Here is a 6,173-nt window from a genome sequence, read left to right as displayed (position 1 = left end):
TAATACACAGTTAGGGACCCACAGGCAGGGTGTCAGTCAGTTGGTTAAGCGTTTGTCTGGCGCTCAGGAAGCCCTGGTTAAATTTTCAGCACAATATTAAGCTGGTGTAGGAATGCACACCATAATCCTAACTCTTAGGAAGTAGAAGAGGAGGCTCCAGAGTTCAGGGTCATCTCAGTTACATAATTAAAAAAAAATATTTTACTCACATCAGTGACTTGCCTGCATGTGTGTCTGTGTGAGGGCATCGGGTCCTTTGGAGCTGGAGTTAGAAGCAATTGTGAGTTGCCATGTGGCTGCTGAGAATTGAACCTAGGTCCTCCCGAAGAGCAGCCAGCGTCCAGTGTCCTCAATTGCTGAGCCATCCCTCCAGCCCTCGGTTGCATAATTTTAGGCAAGCTTGGGTTACATGAGAGTTGTCTCAAAAAAAATGGACAAACAACCCCCAAAGACACAAAACCAAACAACTATTAGAAAACTGTCAACTTGAGGACCACTATTTATTTCCCAGACAAGGACGGGCTGAAGCTGATTTGTAGCCAAACTTTATAGAACAATGTGGTTTTTTTTTCCTCTTAAATATGATCCATATTAACTAATTCATGCTGTCCACTGAGGCCTTAGAGTTGGAGAGCCCTGCCTGAAAATGGGATTTGAGTGAGACAGGACTGTGAATGCAGACAAGATGCTTGGTCCTGTTGTCAGTGAGGTAGAATGACCCTCGAACTTCATGGGGAGGAACCTAGACTTTGGATCATCCAGATCTGGTTGCAAGCCTTGTTTTGCCATTTTCTGTTGTCTCAGAATGTAGGGGACATTGCATAAATGGCCTTAAGCTCCTTCCTTTTGGGCAACAAGGCCCTCTTGGGCAACGTGGGGTCTCTTAGAAAGCTGAACAGCAAAGCGATTGGTCTCAGAATGAAGTTTCTCTAATTAAGAAATCCCCCAGCTACTTTTAGTAAATTACTAATGGGACATTTACTAAAATTCTAATATGTTAGTTATAGTATCAACTTCTTATAATTAGTTATGGAGTTCAAGTTTGCGCTTGGCTCCTGGTTTTGTGCGTAGTAGGCAAGCGCTTTGCCATTGAGCTATGCTTTGAATGAAGCTTATTCCATTGTGTGTGAAAATTCCTGCCTTCAGTGTATTTATGTTTAAAACAATAAGAAAACACTTCAAAAGCAAAAACAAACCCAACCAAACCACGTGGAAAAAGTCAGAATACCTTCTTTTACTGGGTGGTGGCGCACGCCTTTAATCCCAACACTCAGGAAGCAGAGGCAGGTGGCTCTCTGATTGCAAGGCCAGCCTGGTCTACAGGGTGAGTTCCAGGACAGGAAGGGCTACACAGAGAAACCCTGTCTGGAAAAACAAACAAACAAACAAAAAAACAGGGGCTGGAGAGTTGGCTCAGTGGTTAAGAGCACTGACTGATCTTCCAAAGGTCCAGCAACCACATGGTGGCTCACAGCCATCTGATCTGCAGTGTGATTTGATGCCCTTTCTGGTGTGTCTGAAGATGACTACAGTGTACTCATATACATAAAATAAATAAAGCTTTAAAATACAAAAAAAAAACCCACCTAAAAACCAACCAACCAACCAAACAGATTACACCCTCCCACCCCCTTTTCAATGTGTGGGCAAGAACAGAGTTAAATCACTCTTTCTGGAATGGGAGAATTGACTTGACCTAGGAAACTTCTCATAGGCACATCTCATATTAAAGCCAGAAGGACGCTTGTAATAGATGGCTACAAGTGCAGCTGGCTTCAAATCCTTCCATTCGTTGTCTTGAATGTGTGGTTCTATGACATTATTAATATGTCATTTCCAGTACCAGGTTCTCAGTCTGTATGCACTTGTAGAACCATCATGAAGGTTAGATAAATCACCGTGTCTTCCGGTCCATGGACATCCAGACTGAACTGGACTGATGATGTCAAGCCTGGGTGTCAGTGTGACTTTCTGCTTTGTGGCTTTTTTTTTTTTTGGTTAAATTTTTATTTATTTATTTTATATATGTGAGAACACTGTCACTGTCTTCAGACACACACCAGAAGAAGGCATCAGATCTCATTACAGGTGGTTGTGAGCCACCATGTGGTTGCTGGGATTTGAACTCAGGAGCTCTGGAAGAGCAGTCAATGTTCTTACCTGCTGAGCCATCTCTCTAGCCCCACTTCTATGGCCTTATAATTTGGTCCTGAGAGCTGAACCCAGGCTTTTCCACATGCTGGGCCAGTGAGCTACCATTGAGATATATCCCTAGACATTTTTTGAAAAAAAGATTTCATTATTTTTATGTTATGTTGAATAATGGATTTGCTTGCAAGTGTGTATGTGCACATTCAGTGCCCATGGAGGTCCCTGTCACACATGGGTTTTCATTATTCAGCTCTTCGTAGACCATGGTTGTGTCTGCCACCATGGTCATCCCTGATGTCTGCCATTCCCCAGACTTCTTCCATGTTTTGAAGGGATCTTGAGAATTCTTAAGAGTACAGGTGAATCCTTTCCTTGGAAGAACAGAAGACGTCACATAAAAGTATTTTGGCAGTACTGAGCTTTCCAGAGAGAGAGAAAGAAGGGGAGGAGGGGAAGGAGAGGAAGGGAAAAGGAGAGGAGAGGAGAGCAGAGGAGAGAAGGGGAGAGGGGGAGGGGGGAGAGAGAGAGAGACAGAGAGAGAGAGAGAGACAGAGAAAGACAGACAGATCACCCTGATGTTTTCTCTAGCAACACCACTCCAAATTCAGAGCACAAGGACTTGGGAGTTGGGCTGACATCAATACCTTCTGCCTCAGCTCCTGTGTTGCTGGAATTACAGGCATGCACCACCACTCCCAGGGCCCTGTTCCCTCTAGGAACAGAGTTCTAGTCTGTTCGGCTGCACTGGTCTTTTTGCGGCTAAGGCCTGAGGTTCTCAAAGCTCACAAAGAACTTGGGGCCCGGTGAATGGTGGTCAGGAAAGAACATCCACAAAAATACAAGTTTATACTCTCTGGTGGAATATGGGCTTACTGATAGACATGGGTTCTGAAGGAGGCTGAGGGTAGGGTGAGAAAAGGGAGAATGCTGGTTTTGTGGAAGACCCACGTGTACAGAAATCAGAGCCATGGATAGTAGTAGCCGATGCGTATTAACTACTAATTCTCACAAAACCCTGTTGTAAGTAACTGAATTCATCCCAGTTTGCAGATAAAGAGACTGAGTCACGGGGAAGTAGTCTGGGTTTTGTGGCCAGGATGACTCAGCTTAGGGAATAGTACTGGGCTTTAGATAGTTTCCTGATGCGAGTGGGTTGGTTCTAACAGTAGGAAGTCTTGGGCGCACTGATTGGAGGACATTCACCTTTCTTTGCAAGGCTCCCCTGTGAAGCACTTGACATTGGAGCCCAACAGCCATGATTGTTCCTGGAGTCTTAAAGTCTCACAGACTTGCAATGTGTACAAAGGCAGCCGCGGGAGCTAAACATTTTCTTCTCTAACTTCCTCCATGGTTTATCACCAAGTAAAACAGTTACCTTAATCATCTCAGGGTCCAAGGGTTGGGGCTTTACTCTTTGCTAAGGGATGATTTTTCTGGAAGGATTTCTAAGAAAACACCTTGGCAAAGGGGTAAAAAATTGACTATTCAGTGACCACCAAGCTGGGAGGCTCACAACCTTTGGACCACAGACACAGGTCATCTACTCTGGCTGTCATATAGGATTTCTGGGGACCAGCACATTCTTATTAACTGAAGAGACAAAAAAAAAAATCATAAAGTAGGCTAGTGGTGGGCGGAGAAGCACATCTTAGTAAGATCATAGACATTTCTGTGCATTTTTATTAAACTGCTAATAGTGTGGCTATTGATCAATCCAACCCAGATGGCATCCTCCTTAAAAACTGTGTTTTCTTTTCAGTACAGAGTCTCCCACTGTATCCCAGGCTGGCTTCCAGCTTGATAATGTTTGTGTCTCAGCCTTCTAATGGTTTACACTATAAGTGTGTGCCACTATGCCCTGCTGAAGTTTTGATCATTTAGTTGTTGGGGTCCTGAGTACCAACCCTAAACCTTGCATATAATAAATGTTCTACCATTGAGTCATGCCCCAGCCTAGACATGTACCATATTTCATTTCAGGGAAGAGAGAGAGGAGAGTGCTAGGTAAGGGTCCCATTACTGAACCATGTCCTCGGCCATTTTAAAATTTATTTCCTCTGAGACAGAATAGCATCAAATTGTCCAGGCTAGCTTTAAACTCACTCTGCAACCTTCACAGGCCTTGAACTTGTGACTCTTCCAAATAGCTGAGATGGCAAACTTGTGCCACCATGCCTGGCTGGATTGTATAATTTTGCTTTTTTTGTACTTTGGTCTACTAGTTTGTAAAATTTACTAAACTGCAGAAGACAGTGTTGGATAAGAACTGAAGTGCTACTATTAATCAATGCCTGTGATTGCTAATGACTTGTAACATGCTACACAGAGGGGCAAGAAGTAGGCACTCACACCCTTTGTTCTCAATCATTCCTTTTATTCGTGATTGTAGTGGGGGTAGGGATTGAGACCAGCGTCTTGGGTATGCTAAGCATATTCTGTACACTTAGCCAAAACCCCAGCTCCCCAATAATTTTTTTTTTCAGACAAGGTCTTGATAAATAGTCCTGGTTAGTCTGGTGTGTGCTATGTAGCCTAGGTTGTTGGTTCAATAATTTCTTTTAACTGTGGTGTAGGAATGTCTTGTGTCTGGCTTGCATTCCGCTCCTCTGTTCAGACTTTCCCCTTGATTTAGCATCTTTGAGGAATCATTCATTATTCATTAAAACATTTGCTACACTGTCAAGGTATAGTCTGATGGTTCCCTACTTTGTCAACTTTTTTTTTTTTTTCAGTCTCCTAACATCTAGAATCATAATGGCTGGCTGGCCTCAAACTTTGAATTGTCCTGCTTCAGCTTCTGGGGTAGAGGAATCATAGGAATGTACCACCACACCCAGCTATCTCTTAAGTAGATTTATCAATGAAATATTTTTGAGGTCATTCATGACTTTACTCCCAAAAATATCTTCAAGATAAGAAGTTGGGTATACATAATAATACAGGACAAGGAGATTCTGAGTGGATAAAAAATATCTATTACAGAGGGGTGTGGTCTTGCATGTCTGCATCTCAGCATTGGGGAGGCAGAGGCAGAAATGTTCAGCAGTTTAGGAATTCAAGGTCACCCTAAACTACATAGAGAATTGGAGGACAGATTAAACTATGTGATAATTCCCTGTCTCAAAGAAACAATTGAACCCAAGTACTTTGTTACACAGGCTGCTGAGGAATGACTAGACCGACCGAATGGTTATTATATTTCTCTTCTGTCAGCCATATGAGTTACTGATATGCAGCTGATAGTAGTCTTCTCTAACATTTCCCCAACTTAAGGATACTTTGTTTCTTCTCTGTACTTCTAGAGCAACTGGTGTGACTACAGTGAGCTTAATATTTATCAGTCTTTAGTAGGCTGTAAGCCCCCTTACCCCATGCCACACACACACACACACACACACACACACACACACACACGGAGGAAGAAAGGACACCTGGATAATCAGTAAGTCCAGATAGGCTCAACCATCTGAAAAGTCCTTCAGGATTTGTGCCCTCTGTGAAGCACTTTATATTCCATGTAAGCTTTTGATTTTGATTTTGATTTGGTTGTGAGAGAAGGTCTCATTGGAACTTACTATGTGACTCTTGCTAGTTTTGAACGTGTGACAAGCCACCTGCCTCACCCTCCTGGGTGTTGGGATTATGGGTGTGAGCCATCTTGCCTAGCTTTTTAAAAAAGAAACTTTCAAATTCATGGTCTCTTTTTTTCATTGTTATTACATGCACACACACACACACACACACACACACACACACACACACACACTATAATCCGCTCGATCCATACATTGTTACTTGTATGTACATTTTCAGGGCTGATCACTTGATGTCCCCGGGAAAGGCGAATGCTCTTACTGAGTTTTTCTTGGTCTCTGTAGTTCTTTGTGTAGGCTTCTCTGCAGCAGGTCAGTTGTTGCCCTTGGTCAGTTCATGCTTGGACAGTCATATTGGTGAGACATTATGGGCGTCCTGTCTGATATTACTAAGTTGATAGTTTCATGGCAAATTCCCTAATCCTCTGG

Source organism: Mus caroli, chromosome 2 (genome assembly GCF_900094665.2).
Source record: "Mus caroli chromosome 2, CAROLI_EIJ_v1.1, whole genome shotgun sequence".
NCBI lineage: Eukaryota > Metazoa > Chordata > Mammalia > Rodentia > Muridae > Mus > Mus caroli.
Note: the sequence above shows the minus strand (reverse complement) of the source record.